The 17,658-nt window shown below is 39.3% G+C and overlaps 1 protein-coding gene and 1 long non-coding RNA gene across 7 annotated transcripts in view; one reads left to right on the forward strand and one right to left on the reverse strand.

Moving 5' to 3' along the window:
* Positions 1 to 5,069: 5,069 nt before the first annotated feature.
* On the reverse strand, positions 5,070 to 8,406 carry LOC124628494 (uncharacterized). The gene is made up of 2 exons (XR_006983045.2): positions 7,087 to 8,406; positions 5,070 to 5,434 (listed from the first exon to the last, which is right to left on the reverse strand). It is a non-coding gene; the product is annotated as an uncharacterized LOC124628494 (long non-coding RNA).
* The window catches only part of inf2 (inverted formin 2), a 44,074-nt gene continuing 33,246 nt past the window's right edge, over positions 6,831 to 17,658 (forward strand). For 4 of the 6 annotated variants that reach the window (XM_017476148.3, XM_017476146.3, XM_053682867.1 and 1 more), the window contains exon 1: positions 6,839 to 7,003. The gene's annotated coding sequence lies outside the window, so the exon portion shown is untranslated. Of the gene's footprint in view, positions 7,004 to 17,658 lie in introns of all 6 variants that reach the window. The other 2 variants (XM_053682870.1, XM_053682869.1) reach the window with 2 other exon arrangements.

Here is a 17,658-nt window from a genome sequence, read left to right on the forward strand (position 1 = left end):
TCAGGGCGTATTGCTGCCCTCTTCAGTTCATTCGAAGACCTCCGCATAAAGCGCACCTGTTACAGTTTTGAAACCTGCCTAATTTTGTTTTAAAAGGTCTCATACAATAGATTTACATGCATCCAAGGTCAAAAAACACTTTAATGTGCTCATAATGCAGCATTACTTTTCCCTCCAGTGTCACAAACGACTCGTTCAATGATCCGTTCTAAATGATTCATTCTAAACTCCTCCTTTCAGAGAGCATACTCTGCTCTGATTGGTCAGATGTCCCAGGCTGTTGTGATTGGTCTACAGCTGTCAGCGTGTGTCAAAAGGAAATGCCCACTATCATCCGTCTGTCAGCGAGCAGCCCATGAAGACCAGAGGTGGGGCTTTTTGTTACAAACCTACGTAGGTTAGTGCACGAAGTAAAGTCTGGAGTCACTAATGACTCGTTTCAGCAGTTCAAAATCGCTTCCTTCTTTTCGGGGACAATAACCCAGTCTGTCCTGCGCTTTGATATTTGAAACTTTTCAGACGTTTTTACATTTGCAAAAAGCTATATATACACACTACATGAAAGGTAATATTTGAAAAACCATAATAAGTACACGATTATATTTAATTGATTATATCCTTATATAAAGTCCAAAAAGTTGATGACCACTTGATTTTAAGGAATAATTTGAAACTCCAGCTTCCAAAAGAGAGTTCTTTCTTTACAATGAAAGCCACAGTCCATTAATACATGGCACACAGTTTCTGCTTCTAGATGTATGCACCTGCCATCTGGATGCTTTCCAACCATTGCCAGCCGGTAATTCAATGCACAGTGCCCCCAAGCTTAGTCTAGTGATAGCCACACTACCCTTCCTTCCTAAACCTATATTTATTGAAAGTTTCACTGTTGGCTGAAAAGAAAAATAATGTATGTGTTTATTTCCCTCTTCCCATTCTTTTTGCCATAGTTTTATTTATCCTTGCTGAATTATATATTTACACTCCACCCTTCCATACATTACTTCCAATTCGTCTTCATTTTTATATACAGCGTTTTGGGGGGTATTTGCCATTTAATCAGCCTCTTCATTCCCCTGAACTCCTATGGAACCCAAGAAATCCCACTGTACTCCTCATTTTAATTATTCGATTCTGTGTTACTAAGGGTACGTTTACATGACAATGATGTCCTAAAAATGGAAAAGTTTTTCCTTTGCATTTTTTAAGAGTTTCATGTACAGACGACAACGTTGTCAAAACGATCCCTGTTCAGTAGTAGTAGTAGTAGTAGTAGAAGTAGTAGTAGAAGCAGTATTAGTGGTAGTATTGGAAGCAGTAATAGTAGTAGTAGAAGAAGCAGAAATAGTAGTAGTAGTATTAGAAGTAGTAGACGCTGTAGTAGAAGACATGGTAGTAGTAGAAACAGTAGTAGTAGAAGCAGCAATAGTAATAGTAGTAATAGTAGTATAAGCTGTAATAGAAGACGTAGTAGTGGTAGTAGTGGTAGTAGTGGTAGTAGTATTAGAAGTAGTAGTAGTAGTAGAAGACGCTGTAGTAGAAGACATGGTAGTAGTAGAAACAGTAGTAGTAGGAGCAGCGATAGTAATAGTAGTAATAGTAGTAGAAGCTGTAATAGAAGACGTAATAGTAGTAGTAGTATGAGCAACAATAGTAATAGTAGTAATAATAGTAATAGTAGTAGAAGCTATAATAGAAGACATAGTAGTAGTAATAGTAGTAGTAGTAGTAAAAGCTGTAATAGAAGACGTAGTAGTAGTAGTAGTAGTAGTAGTAGTAGTAGTGGTAGAAGCTGTAGTAGTAGAAGTAGTAGTAGAAGTAGTAGAAGCTGTAGTGACGCTAGTAGTAGTAGTAGTAGTAATAGTAGTAGTAGTATTAGAAGCAGTAGTAGTAGTAGAAGCAGCGATAATAGTAGTAGTAGAAGTAGTAGAAGTAATTGTAGTAGAAGCTGTAGTAGTAGTAGTAGTATTAGAAGCAGTAGTAGTAGAAGTTGTAGTAGTAGTAGTAGAAGCAGTAGTAGTAGAAGAAGTAGTAGAAGTAGAAGAAGCAGCAGCAGTTGTAGTAGTAGTAGTAGTAGTAGTAGTAGCAGAAGCTGTAGTAGTAGATGTAGTAGTAGTAGACGTAGTAGTAGTAGACGTAGTAGTAGTAGTAGTATTAGAAGAAGAAGAAGAAGAAGAAGAAGAAGAAGAAGAAGAAGAAGAAGAAGCAGAAGAAGAAGAAGAAGAAGAAGAAGAAGAAGCACCAGTAGTAGAAATAGTAGTATTAAAACGAGCTGGTCATCGCAGTTAAGTTGCAGTAACAGCATGCGCCCAGAAGATGGCACCATATACTTAAACTGACCTGATTCACAGTAAACTGGGCCAGATTCAGATAGGGATGTGTGTTTAGTACCTCAACGAAAAAAAATAAATAACCTTGTTGTAATTCTAAACAACTACTTATGGGGCAGTGGTGGTCTTGCGTTTAAGCTCTGGCTTACTGATCGGAAGGTCGGGGGTTCAAGCCCCAGCACTGCACAGCTGCCACTGTTGGGCCCTTGAGCAAGGCCCTTAACCCTCTCTGCTCCAGGGGCACTGTATCATGGCTGACCCTGCACTCTGACCCCAGCTTCCTGACATGCTGGGGTATGCGAAGAAAAGAATTTCATTGTACATATGTATATGTGATCAATAAAAACTCATTATCATTATCATTATTCTCATTCTCTGCCATGTTGTTAACCTGACTCGGTCATGTGAGTTTCTGCTTTATTTCTGCTATTTCCTTCCAATCAGGTCACTCAGGTCCATTGTCCATTGTCCATTGTTCAGTCCATTGTCCATCTCAGGATTGGACTACTGCACAGATTTCCAATCCCGGGCCTGGAGTGCCCCGGTCTACACATTTCAGTCTTTTCCTTGATCCCAACACACATGAAAAAAAAAAACTTCTCAAATGTTAAATAGCCCATGGTGCATCATTGTATTAATCATTAAGAAATGGAAATAAATGGAAATGGAAACATGGTGAATACTTATACACTGTATATTTATTGCACTTTCATTAATTGGTAGGTTTTCATTTTCATTTAATTAGTAGCTTATTTTATTAGTAGCATATGAACTGTCAATGTGATGTTTCTTCTGCTGTTTGATAATGATTGATGAAGGTTTGATGATGATGCACAGCAACCAAAAAGTAAAGTTAATTCAGTTTCTTATTCAGTTCTTCCCCAAACTGTTTCCTCAAAGGTAGAAGCATGGAATTGTCTAGGATGTCCTTGTATGCTTTGGCATTATAATTTCCCTTCACTGGAACTAAGAGGCCCAAACCTGTTTCAGCATGACAATACCCCAGTGCACAACGTAAGGTCCATGATGAGCTTTATATAGGTTGGAGTGGAAGAACTCGAGTGGCCTGGACAAAGCCCTGACCTCATCCCCACTGAACACCTTTGGGGTGAACTGGAATGTAGATTCCCGCTCGACATCAGTTCCTGACCTCGTTAATGCTCTTGTGGCTAAATGAGCACAAATTTAGCCACAATCCTTCCTGGAAGAGTGGAGGTGAATATAACAGCAAAGGGGGACTAAATCTGGACTGGCATGTTGATTAAGCACATAAGGATGTAATGGTCAGGTATCTATCTATCTATCTATCGTAAATTATTTTTTGTTTGGTAAAAATTTATGGTCAAGTCAAATTTCTCATAAGTGATATTTTACTTGACCAAAAAAAAAGATTCTGATTCAAAACTCTTATAGTTTGACACTAAATACAAACTTTATATTTCATTATAACATGGTATTTACTATTTATGTGCTAGTGGTTAGTACGTTCGCCTCACACCTCCAGGGTCGGGGGTACGATTCCCACGGTGGCCTTGTATGTGCGGAGTTTGCATGTAATCCCCGTGATGCGGGGGTTTCCTCTGGGTACTCCGGTTTCCTCCCCAAGTCCAAAGACATGCATGGTAGGCTGATTGGCATGTCCAAAGTGTCCGTAGTGTATGAATGGGTGTGTGAATCTGTATGTAAGTGTGCCCTGCGATGGATTGGCACCCTGTCCAGGGTGTACCCCGCCTTGTGCCTGATGCTCCCTGGGATAGGCTCCAGGTTTCCCCATGACCCTGAAGGAAGGATAAGCGGTATAGAAGATGGATTGATGGATTTAGGCTTCATCATGAATTTCCCTCAAACAAAGCTTTTGCTGCTGTCTGTTTTGTCCTGAAGTCTGGAAATACCATTCATTCCTCTCACCAGCATTCCATTTAAAACATGCCCCTCTTCCGCTCATGTGTTGGCTTGAGGCACAATTTTGTCTCAGGAGTGAACAGATAAAAAGCCTCTTTCGTTATCACAATGCACTAAAATGCAGAAATGTTGCAAGAGAACAATGTTAGGATTGTGTCTCCATTACTATCTTCATGCTATCTACTGAATACACCCTGCTAAAACACAAAACATGCCTTTATACACATATATACACTTACCGTCCACTGTTTCTGCAATTCAGAAAATCATGCAGATACAGGTCAAGAGCTTCGGATCTCATCAAACATCAGAAAAAGATGAGGGAATTAAAAGCAATTAGAATGAATAAATATTGAACTTTTTTTCTTTCATCACCACCACCTAATGTGTTTGTTTTGTTTTGTTTTTTGTTTCATCACCACCTAATTTACTAATGTGTGCATTATTAAATGTGCACTAGGCCTAATGTTTATTCACCATTAAACCCAATTGTATGTATCATTCTTTTTATTTATGATCAGCTGGTTTTATGGTGAAAAGTATTACATCCTGATACGTGGCCAGTGAGGGTGGAGTGCCCACACTGTGTATGCGAGTTAACATTAACACTCACAGTGCTGAAGGGAAATGCTTAAAATGTAGCTTGCATTCCAACACTGTGGAATGAAATTCTTACAGTGCGGAATAATAGTGTTGCTGACTCACAGCTCCAGGGTCCCGGTGTGTGTGTGTTACCAAGTGATTTGTGTTTTTCTCTTTCAGTGTATATTTGTGTCCAGCTGCCAACTTCAACATATACCAGGGGTGTCAAACTCAAATTCTGCCCACAAACTAATATTTATGGGGATCCAAAAGTCCTTTATTTTTAGAAAGAACATATGACAATAACAGTTACCTTTTAATGCTTAAACATTAACAGTTCGTTCATAAATACTATTAAAACATTTTAAAGTATTTATATTTTCTTTCATAGTAGCACTTCACTTTATGTTGTTATGATGTCATTAATAACATTTATTGTAATGATTATTTAAAAAAAAAAAAAAAAGATGAATGAATTCATTTGTTTGATCACATTTTATTGGATATCAGCTGCTGTAGTGAGAAACAGGGTTAGCCAACTGGGATGATGCATTTTTTCTGTTTCTGTGTGAAAGAGCAGTGTCTGGGTGAGAGCAGTTGAAGTAGCTTGCCAGAGTTTACTGCAAAAGGAAAGGAGATCGGGATTTATAATATATAGTGTACTTTATTATTCTATTAATCTATTATTAACAAGTTAATCACTTTCAGTGGAACTGTCATATAGATAACATTATTGACATGGAAAGATTGTTTGATGGTAAATTGTGCTTTAAATGATTAAATAAAAAAAAATTGTATCATCACCGCTACTACTGTTGTCTCACATCCACCTGAAATGCACAAGTGTGTCACACTTACGAAATGAATTGTATCATATCATCATAACAGGAAAACAATGGTGATTGTTATTTTGTCTATTTTCTAATATCTACTGAAATTAATTTCTGGTTACACCACCACCAGGGCAACACAGGACATGCTTCTGAATTGTTTTTATTCGCGAGTGTGACTTGCATCGAGTGCAGCACACAAGTGTTGAGTTTAACCCATGTTTCAGCACTAGCACTTTGAGACGTGAGCCTGCATGCACTGGTCATTCTGCATAGTGTGAAAATGTTGAGCAATAGTGTACTAGTGGCTGTTTCAGGGTTTTTTTTTCCTGAGTTCATGCGGGCCAAATGAAATGAAGCTTGGCCCACAGGCCTTGTGTTTTACACATGTGACATAATACCAGTCTCCATAAACTAGCATGCTATACATTCCTTCAATACCATGCACATGATTTCAGTACATAGTTTTATGCTACTTTTGTGTCAATGGAGCGTTTCTCTCTCTCTCTCTCTCAGCCTCGTTCTCTCTCTCTCTCTCTCTCTCTCTCTCTCTCACACACACACACACACACACACACAGACACACACACACTATCCTTGTGGGGCCTTCCATTAACAATGATTAAAACAGCCAATTAATGCTACACCTACAGTTTTACGTTTTTAGTGTTTAAAAAAAAAAAAAAGAAACAGTTGTTGTAATGGGGTTCATCCAACCCTGCTGAACCCCCCCCCCCCCCCCCTCCACCCCAAACATTACAAACCATCGCAAATATTTTAATGGTTTCCACTACAAATACCATTACAAACCATCAGCAAACCAATTAAAACCATTACTGGTCCTTAATTTTAACCACTAGACATAATATGCCACCAAAAGAAGGCAACAAATTACCAGTAGAGACCCACAGAGACTATTACAGTTTCTTTGAAAACAAATACAACTCCCATTATAACCATTAAAACCATTACAAATTCGATGAGGGTTTCTATTATTGTTGAGGGGGATTTTTCAGCAGGGAAGCGTTCCCACAAGGTCAAATCTGTGAAATATTCTTAATCTTGTAAGGACATTTGGTACCCACCAAGATATAAACACTCAGATAGAGAGAGAGAGAGAGAGAGAGAGAGAGAGAGAGAGAGAGAGAGAGAGAGCACAGTAGTCGTCGGGACGTGGCTCCTGATGAGCCGGCAGTTCCAGTGAGGGTGGAGTGTGTGTGTGTGTGTGTGTGTGTGTGTGTGACTATGGTATGAATCATGGGCTCACATCTCCGCTCCATCACAGTAGAAATATAGCAGCATAAGGAGCTCGCCTGGCAGTAATGTGGTTGTAGGGGGAAACACGTTCATGAACCAGAGGTAAGTCTCTTATCTTTGCTGTCGTAAAGAACTGATCGATTCAGGGCGAAGTCGCCTTCCGAAGTTACACGAGCTCGACTTACCTAAAATTCGCCATATTTAGCAAGCTGAAGTCATGAAATGTGCCATCTCCAGAGCGTTATTATTCCATTAGCTATAAGAGTGTCCTGTAGAGACTTTAGAGCTGGACATCTGTAAATAGTAGGTTATATAGCCGTACAGCCAGAATCATCATAATGACTTTAACCTATATGAGTATCCCGTGGAGAGAAACAACAGAATTTTACATGGAAGGAAAAAAAATAATAAAAAATCTGCTGCAGCTGTTTAGATTTCTGTCTCCTTTGAAACACTGGTCTGATGTGATGTTATCAGGTCTGATGGCTTTCTCAGGATCTATATTCGTGTAGGCTAGATCTTGTCTCGACAGCTTCTTTAATATGTGTCTTGCTGATTTATTAGCGACACGCTGTGTACATGTCTGTGTGTGTGTGTGTGTGTGCGCGCGCGCGCGCTTGATGCGAATAAGCAGCCTACACATTCTTCACATCCCAGGTCACGTGATCACTGCCTCCATTCTGTTTTCCAGCTGCTTGGCTCGCACATTTGGAGACTGTCCAGTGGGTGTGACACTCTAGATGAGGGGTATTTAAAGTCCCTATGAAATTATGGAGTTAGAATTGTTTCATAATTCCAAAATAAATAGATTACGACGCACAAATAAATGTAGTGAGATTTGCAAAATAAAATAAAATAAAATAAAAATTTCAACAGATTCACAAATTTGTTTTTGTTGAATGAGCGCCACAAATATGTTAGTAGTTTCACAAACATAAATTAAGTCAATAAAATGAGATTTGCAAAAAAAAAAAAAAAGATATTTGTTTTTACAAATATGTTTTTATGTCACAAACAAAACTTTGCATTCATTTGTGGATCGCGTCCTGTGCATTTGTGGATTTTTAAACATTTCTAGCATCAAGAGTGCACACAAATCACAAATAGTTGGACCCACCGTCTATTCAAGCCAATTGAATAACCTCCACATTGCACTGACCAATCGTAGCACGGTCTCGCTCCAACCAATCACATTTAAAATTTGTGAAGATCCAGTTGTATACATTTGCTTATTCATAGAAAGACCAGGTGGCAATAACGGGTACCTTTTAATGCTTAAGCATTAATAGAATGAAGACAATTGAATATTTTGTTTCATAGTGCTGCTTCACATTACCACTATTGACCAGCACCATGAACTCTGAACAGATAAGACATTAATTTTGAATGTGACACAGGGACAGTAAACATATAATTCTCTGTCCAGTTGTTTTTATATTTACAGCATTTGTCAGACACCCTTATCCAAAGCGACTTTCAGAAGTAAAAGGACATTACATTTTACATTTATACAACTGAGCAGTTGAGGGTTAATGACCTTGCTTCCAGTCAGTAGTCCAGTGCCTTAACCACTGAGCTACCACTGTCTTTACGCTATTAGTTAGACTTTATTTTCAAACAAGCCATGTCATTGGATCTCTTATAAGTCTGCAAAAACTCCCCTTCTAACCTAATGAAAGGGGAGTCACCAACCATCAGCAGTGGTCACCAACTCTGTTCTTGGAGATCTACAGAATGGTGGAAAAGTGTGATCACTGGGACTTTGATCGTGGCATGGTCGTTGGTACCAGATGGGCTGAGTATTTCAGATACTGGTGATTTCCTGGGAACATCACACACAGCAGTCTTGAGAGCAAAAAAAACAAAAAACACTGAGTGAGCGACAGTTCTGTAGGTGGAAACGCCTTGTTGATAGGAGAGGTAAGGGGAAAATGGCCATATTGGTTCAAGCTGCCAGGAAGAATATAGTAACTCAAATAATCACTCATTACAACTTTGGTGAGCAGAAAAGCATCTCAGCATGCATCAAACCTTGAGGTCAGTGAGCTACAACAGCAGAAGACCACATTGGGTTCCACTCCTGTCAGCCAAGAACAGGAATCTGAGGCTGTACTGTGCACAGGCTCACCCTCTGGACAATTGAAGATTAGAACAAAATATCACTTGGTCTTTTATCAGTCTTGAACTGTCCAGTTTGGGTGAGTGTGCATTAGTTTAATTGTGTTAAATTTCATTGTTAGTGACCAGAAGGTTTTTAATTCAAACCAGAGGACTGCCAGAGAGCCATTGTTTGACCCCTCACCTTTATGACTGATCCTGACACTTGCCTGTACTCTGGCACTAACAATTTTCAATATGCAAAAATGCCTTTTTTTAGTGTACAGCTATATACAGTGGGGTCCAAAAGTCTGAGACCACATTGGAAATCTGGGTGTCTATTTAAATAAAAGCAAATTTGTGCTATTGACCATGTTAACTGCTTTGTACAAATAGACAGATTTTCCCCATGCCTAATCTCATCTATCGGAGCACACTCCGAGGGATTTGATCAAACATGGATCATAAGGTTTTGCACAAACTTGTAGAGTCCATGCCAGCTTGAGGTCACGCTGTCATTAAGAAACTTCATGTAAATATTTCTAAGATTCTACTTTTTACTCAAGTTGTCATCTATCATTTGTCTATCATACAAATATCATTTGTAATGAAAACTGTCGTACTAAATTAAATAAGACTGCAAAATAGAAGCATTTTTACTAGTGGTCTCAAATCTTTGAACCCCACTGTATGTATAGATGTATAAATACAACTAAAGTTCACTTCAATTCAATCTATTGCAGTCTGGCATGGCAGTGGTACCGCTGATCCTAAGTGGATGCATTAAAGAATGCTGTGGATGGTCCCACCTGGATACCCTAAAGATTCCACTTACTAAAAACAATATATGCCCAAATCTCACCCACTCTTCAGTGGTTAACTTCACTTGCTATAATCATAAAGACCCTGATGTTCCTTTCAACTCACTCGGTATAATTTAGTACACTGTATATACTTCTGGAAGAGTAATGACTTAGAACTTCACTCTCTGTTGTTCTGCTGGGTTCCCTTTCGAGTATGGTTCCTCTAAAGATTCCTTCCTAAATGTTTTGTCATTTCAGGGAGTTATTAATTGCTAGTCTCACCACTGAATTGCTCATTAGAGTTCTAGATCTAAATTAAAATGGATACACCTGTATATCTGTAACGCTGCTTTGTGACAGTATCTGTTGCTGAAAGCACTGTATAAATAGAACTGAATTGGATTGAACTTTGTAGACTTTATATCCAAACTACAGTCAAAATAGCAGCGATGATAAACATCACCATCAAAAGTATTACCACCATGGGAGAGGAAATGGATGTCTACTAAAAATGAACCCTCCTAAGTGGTTATGGAAACTTTTGGCTTTGGGAAACAGATTAAGTTTCCACTTTGCAGCAGGAATGGGATTCTAGAGCGTCTTTTTGTAGTCATCATTTTGAATTGATGTTAACTTTGCTAGAACATTCCGTAGAAACGTACATTACACACTAGCAATACTATAGTATGTCAAAAAAGTACATCACAAGTGCTTCATATAGTGGATTAGTTACTGTTTAGAATGATATTATGTTGTAATCCAAAAAAAAAAAAAAAAAACAGACAAAGTTCAAATGTGTGTTGATTTGATTAAGAAAATGTTTGGCTTCAGTTTAAAAGCTTAATCTAACTGATTTCAAACTTTAGTTAAATTGTTGGAAAGGTATTGTCCTTTTCAGCGTTTGATTACTAGTATGTGTACAGCTTTATATGAATCTCATGCAGAGTCTTTTATTGGCTGTACAAACCAGTCTCAGAAGCTTTTAACTCTGAACATACCATCTGACGAAGTTAAATCAGTGGTGTATTTTAAATATGAATGCAATATACTTTATAGTTGCTTGACAGAGATTCGTTTAAACATGCCTAGTAGGACATTATCATCTGAACTCTTTCCAGGCATTCATTTAAGTAATTACTTCCTTAAAAACAATGACTGAGTGCTTAGGAAACAAACCTGTCAAGCAAGTTATTTATGCAATTCAAAGAAAATTACAAGCAATACATTAAATGTGGAAAGAAGCAAAACAAAACCGTAGAAAATCTTGTTAAATGCCGCTCCATGTCACAAATACTGGAAGATGATGGAGTTGACTGAATGCAGAGTCTAATACGGAATAAACATTCTGTCATGCAGTTAATACTGTTATACAGAAATATTAAAGCATGAAAGTCCGTGTCTAAGGATGGGTTTAAGCCAATCTGAGAATGCGGTGCAGGTGTAACACTCAAGGCCCATGCAAATCTGAAAAAAAAAAATTATTTACTTGTACTGAAAACTTGAGCAGAATTAACACAGGAAGTATATAGTGACTGACTGTCAAATAGGCATCACCCACCACCCATCCATACCACTGTGCAACAATGCACTAAATATTTTATAAGGATAGGCGTAGGCTACTTACACCCAAACATACTGTATAACTGTGTCTGTGAAACATGGGGATTGTACAGTACAGTTCATGTGTCAGAAGTCTCAATACTTTGGAGGTACAAGCTGCAGAATCCATCCATCCATCCATCCATCTTCTACCGCTTACTCCTTTTCAGGGTCACGGGGAACCTGGAGCCTATCCCAGGGAGCATCGGGCACAAGGCAGGGTACACCCTGGACAGGGTGCTAGTCCATACACACTCCATACACAGTCCATACACACTACGGACACTTTAGACACGCCAGTCAGCCTACTATGCATGTCTTTGGATCGGGGGAGGAAACTGGAGTACCTGGAGGAAATCCTCGCAGCACGGGGAGAGCATGCAAACTCTGCACACACATGGCCCCGGACCCTGGAGGTGTGAGGCGAACGTGCTAACCACTAAGCCACTGTGCGCCCCATAGCTGTAGAATCATGACATTATTATGCATTCATTCTTTCATTCTTTCAAGCGTTCATCCTCAAACTGCTTTATCCTGGTCAAGGTGGTGGTGGACCTGGAGCCTATTCCAGCAGCACTACATACAAGACAGGGACACACCCTGAATGGGGCACCAGTCCATCGCACCATGCACACATGATCAATTTAGCGTAGCCAGTCCACCTACTGACGTGTTCTTTGTAGGTGGGAGGAACCTGGACTGAACATGGAGGCAACAATGCTACCCAGCGCATTACCACCTATGTCATGTAGAAAGTAAAAGTGCAGGGTTTCAGTGTATCACTATGGTCTTGCAAACACAGAGTAAAACAAATGCAACAGGGTGTGTAGGCTCGCAACAAGAAGATAATACAAATAGAGTTGCTTGTAGGAATATACTGAGTCAGTAAAACAGATATGCGCTATGTACTGGCAGTAGGATTCAGTATTACAGTTTACTTTATCTGAAATTCTTTTCCGTCTATGTGGTTTTGAGGGAGGAATGGCTGGCGTTTGTTCTTTGAGATTGTACTATCAAGACAAGACAGTCATTCAGACAGGAAGGATGACACATTTCCATGATCCCCTTTAATCCAATGCACCAGAGAGTGAAGGAAAAATAACTAGGAATGTTAACTCCAAGCTCCAAGAAATCTTCACTTGATTTCCTGACTAGAACAATATAACCCAGGGGCTGTGCTTGTGGGTGTATTAGGTTTTCCCATCGGAATGTCCTGACTTGTGACGAACAGTTTTTCTTCTTGAGCACAATAGATATCCAAGTAAATCAGGCTCAGGAATACTTGCAAATTGACTGACATCTTTAAAGACTTTGTCAGAAACACAACGTGACCAGAAACGATTTGATCAGGCTAAGAGACCATTCGGCCTCATACCGCTGCAGTGTCAGCTTCACCGTGCAGGACATATTCAACTTGTGACAACGAATAGCATTTTTTCTTTCTCAAGTGGTTGTATTTCAGTGGAGGAACACATGAGACATGGAGCAAAAAAAGAGCAACAACACAACTTTGTTGTCATGGTAACATGTTTCCTTTTTCAGCATTGTCCACTGCTCAAAAAGGAAGCGCTCAGCACTGCATGGAAGTCCTTACGTCCTGTAAAAACGAAAGCATTTGAGCAAGCAATACCTCCCGAAAGTAGTACTAACTGGATCATTCCTTGTCACCGGGGTGGTGCCGTCAAGTACAGCTTTTGTACCTTTAGTATCTTTGTACCGTATGTGTCAATTAAAAAGCCAGTTAGTATAATCTAATCTCACACATAGTCTTAAATAAGTGATTAAAGACTATGTGAATGCTTGCTGCCGTGTGCATTTCAGTGTCAGTCCAGCAGTTAAGAAATAAGCCTAATTCCTTTTGTTCAGTTACAAATTAACCACCTTTATAATACTAATGTATTATATAGGTGGTTCTTAACTCCTTTTATATTCGGAGCAATTGGAAACACATGCCAGACTTGACCAAATGCATGGCTTTGCTATTGCTGTTGGTGTGTATTTGAATAAAGCTTTGTCAGCCAACACCCAAACCCAGTGTCAGAAGCAGAACCAGCACCCAAAGGCATGATTAAAACCAGGGCATTGCTAGTTTTTGCTGTAAAGAGGTATTGTCTGGAAAGAGGCTGCAGTAACGCTTTGCGTGGGCATCACCAAGCACTTACTGGCTGCAACAGAGAAGCAAGCTGAGCAAAAGTGCCAACTGGCATGCGTCCATTTTTCCGTAAGGATCCAAAAATGATTTTTACACAGGCTTACTGAAAAAGGATGAACAGCATGCTCATGTATTTGTTTTGTTCTGTTATTCACAAGTGATTTTTTTTTTGTTGCTCAAATTGCATTGCATACATTTAATTTAGGAGAATTATCACGCATGCTTGTTTACATGATGTTAAATAGATTGTGGGCTCTGTACTGTTGCATACGCTCCATGCTTCTTGGTTAACCTTTCTTTCTTTGTACCTTATGAAGATACTGATAGACTTCTTCAGCCTGTCCTTTTTAAGAAGAAGTGTTCTAAGATGGGTGTAAGGTTTAGCTAATGTTTCGTTATTGGCACCTGTGACAGACGGTGCGGAGGAGGGCGGCTCGGTGGTGTGGTGGGTAGTGCTGCAACCTCAGTCCCTGGTTCGATCCTGAGCTCTGGTTACTGTGGTCTGTCCGGAGTTGAGCATGTTTTCTGCATGGGTTTCCTCTAGGTTCTCTGGTTTTCTCGTAAAACATGCTAATAGGTAGTTTGGCTACTCAAAAGTGCCCTTAGGTGTAAATGTATATGTGTATGGTGCACTGCAATGGACTGGCATCTCATCCAAATTGTATTCCCACTTCGTACCCAGTGTTCCCAGGATGCTCCCGGGATGCTCCAGATCCACTGTGACCCTGACCAGGATTTAGCAGTTAATGAATGTACGGGGAAAAATGACAGTAGAAGCTTTGGTGTGTTATTCGTGATTGGATTAAACTGAAGAGAAAACGGGAGCGGTGATGAACCAGGGTTAACTCATATTGAATTTTTAACATAGTTGGCATTCATTCTGACATAAGTACCTCATTGTCCAGAGTAAATCCACTGCTGCTAAAGTGCTTGTATATTCCGTTGCAGGCTGGGTTTTTGTGCTCACTGCTTAGCTTGTTCCCATTACTCAGCATCAGATATGCACAATGAGCACCCTGTTCATTTGTTTACATGATGTTCAGTATATTGTGTGCTGTGTGGTGTTGCTTCGTTGCTTACATGACATGCTTTTTGGCCAACCTCTACTTCGTTAGGTCACTTTTTAGACATCTTCAGCTTTTCCCTTCAAAGATGAAATGTTATAAGGTTTGGTGTGTTTTGGTACCTTTTAAGGCTAAATGCAATGTCCTTTTAGGTGATGTTTACTTGTGGGGAAATTTTAATGGAGTTTTTGGATCAATCGGAGCCTTGTAGATGACTGTTAATCATGTTTATTTATTCAAAAAGCACATGCACATGAAAGAACAGTGCTGCTGACTTACAGCTCTGGGGTCCTGGGTTCCATCGTGAGCCGGGTTACTGTCTGTGAATGTCTGTGAATACTGTCTGTGGTGAATTCCTCTGCATTCACAGGTCCCTCAATCCTCTCATAAACATGCCAGTAGGAGGATTAGCTATGATAAATTGAATAAGTGTGTGTGTGTGTGTGTGTGTGTGTGTGTGTGTGTGTGTGTGTGTGTGTGTGTGTGTGCATGGTGCCCTACTTGTGTGGTGTTCAGTATGCTCTACGACCCTGACAAGGATAAAGCAGTTACTTAAGATGAATAAATGATTCATAATATTTAATCATTAATATTTAATTTATGAAAAATAAATGAATGTATGCAAAATTTGGTATATTATGGTTAAATTCTGTCACGTTCCAGAACGTTGAGTTGAGGACGGATGCAATTGCAGTAAAAGACTTTATTAGAGAGATACGCAGACAAATCCAAAACAGAAATATAAAGCGTGGTCGAATAACATGCAAAACATCAGGCGATCTACAAACAGGCATAAATGGGGTGAGGCTAGAATCAAAACGAGAAACAAGAAACAAGGTCAAATAACAAGAATCAAAATGAGAAACGAGAAACAAAGAACCGCTTGGTAAGGAGATAAACTCAATACTATGCAATTTGCACAGAGACACGAGGGGTTTAAATGACGAACGTAATCCTGGGTTAAACACGGGCAGCTGAAAACAATAATGTCACACACATGGGAAACAACCAATGATAAAACAGGGGCGGAGTCAGAACATAACCATAACAATAGCAGGTGTCCAATGTAAACAAAGTCATTGTCATGAAAGACCGAAAACTGTGCGTTCCTTAAGTGCTCGCACACCTGGCTCGTGCACGCACAGGTTTTTTGGTTTTCCAAGCACACTGCAATACTGCAGCGCTGACTCAAGGGGAAATCGTGACAAATTCATTTGAACTAAGAATAAAGGTGTCAATGTAGCAAATAAAGTAAATGCATTATAACCATAATATACAAGAAAAGAAAGAGTAAACCACATAAAACTTAGTAAATGACATGATGCAAGAAAACTAAATGTTTAAAATGCTGGGAACTATAAACACTGGGTATCTATGTGACTTAATCTGGACTTGTGAGCCAAGAAAATCCATCCATCCATTTTCTGTACTGCTTATGGTACACAGGGTCACAGGGAAGCCTGGAGCCTATCCCAGGGAACTCGGGACAGAAAGTGGGGAATCCCAGGACGGGGTGCCAACCCATCGCAGGGAACAACTGCGCACACACTCACACATACACTACGGACAATTTAGAGATGCAAATCAACCTACAACACATGTTTTTGGACTGGGGGAGGAAACCGGAGTACCCGTAGGAAACCCCCGGTAGTACGGGGTGAACACGCAAAATCCACACACAGTCGAACCCTGACCCTGGAGGTGCAAGGGAAACGTGTTAAGCATTAAGCCACTAAGGGAGTATAGAAAATAATAAAAGGTCAATTATTCCACTTTTGCAGTAGTAACTAAAAAAGCATACTTTGGGACAATGGAGCAAAAAAAAAAAATACAGTGAATTTTTTATGAAGAAGTGGACTTGAACTGAGTGAAGCAAGAAGAAATGTTCCCTCTTCCACGTGCTAGTCAGAAGTCTAGAATCTGTTAGGTCAGCTCAAAAATCTTGCTGTAGTAGAGATTAACTTCAGTGTAGAGAGCTGTGCTATAACAGCTCATTATTTCCAAGCTTATGAAATTTCCTGCATGAGTACATCCTTCTCAAAATAGCAGGAAGTTTTACACCAAAACTCTCATTTGGTAATATTCTCATTTTGCTCACAGCTGTTGCAATACCTGTGGATATACAGTACATACGTTTGGTTTGCACCCAATTACATTAATTCTAGCTTCCCATTCGAGCATGGCTGAGTACTGTGTCAGAATTGATAAACAACTGCAAATGAGTCGTGTTTTCAATGCTGGGACTGGAACAAAAATTGTAGTCATGAGGTGATTCTCTGTCACATAACATGAGATCTTTCCTTAAGCCCCCAAGGGAAAACTTGTTGCTTGTTTGCAGTGAAGCAGGTTTTGATACTGATATTCTCTTAGAAGTATTTTATATTCATGTTTAGTGTAAATAAAAGTTTAAACCCAGCACATTTTTCCATTGCTAACATGAAGGGTGGATGAGTAAGAGAGACGTCTAGTGACTCTGAATAGGAGTCTAGTGCATTGCATTCTGGGTAAATGCATGTGCATGAAGGGAACAAATGACTAAGAGCTTGAGTTAAAGAGATGTTGTGAAATGAACCATAAAATTACTCCCATCTACTCCAGCCACAGATGTTCTGTGAGATTTACTAATATATTAAGCTTGACCATGTTTCACTGCACACACATGAAACATGGCCAAGCTTACAGGATTAAGAGTCTATATCTAAACGTTTTGTCCTATAAAAGACAAATGTCTTTGTATTTTGATTGCATAAGGATTTAACATAATTATATTGCACTTATGTCATATCAAAAGTATAGTAATTACAAACTTCCAATTCCCACAACTCTTCCATATACCACAACACAATCTTGTAATTTTCTAATCTTTCAGACATAACAGTGTGTGACAGCAAGTTATAAACAAACAAAGAGGTGTGCAATGTCAGGGTTTATGTCTATCCATGTTTTTCATTTTTCTGCTTGTGTATCCCTGCTGAAAAAACCCTCATAGAACTTATAACAGCTCTAATGGTTATAAATGGAATTGTATTAGTTTTAATGGAA

The sequence above is a fragment of the Ictalurus punctatus genome, chromosome 9 (genome assembly GCF_001660625.3).
Source record: "Ictalurus punctatus breed USDA103 chromosome 9, Coco_2.0, whole genome shotgun sequence".
Taxonomy (NCBI): domain Eukaryota; kingdom Metazoa; phylum Chordata; class Actinopteri; order Siluriformes; family Ictaluridae; genus Ictalurus; species Ictalurus punctatus.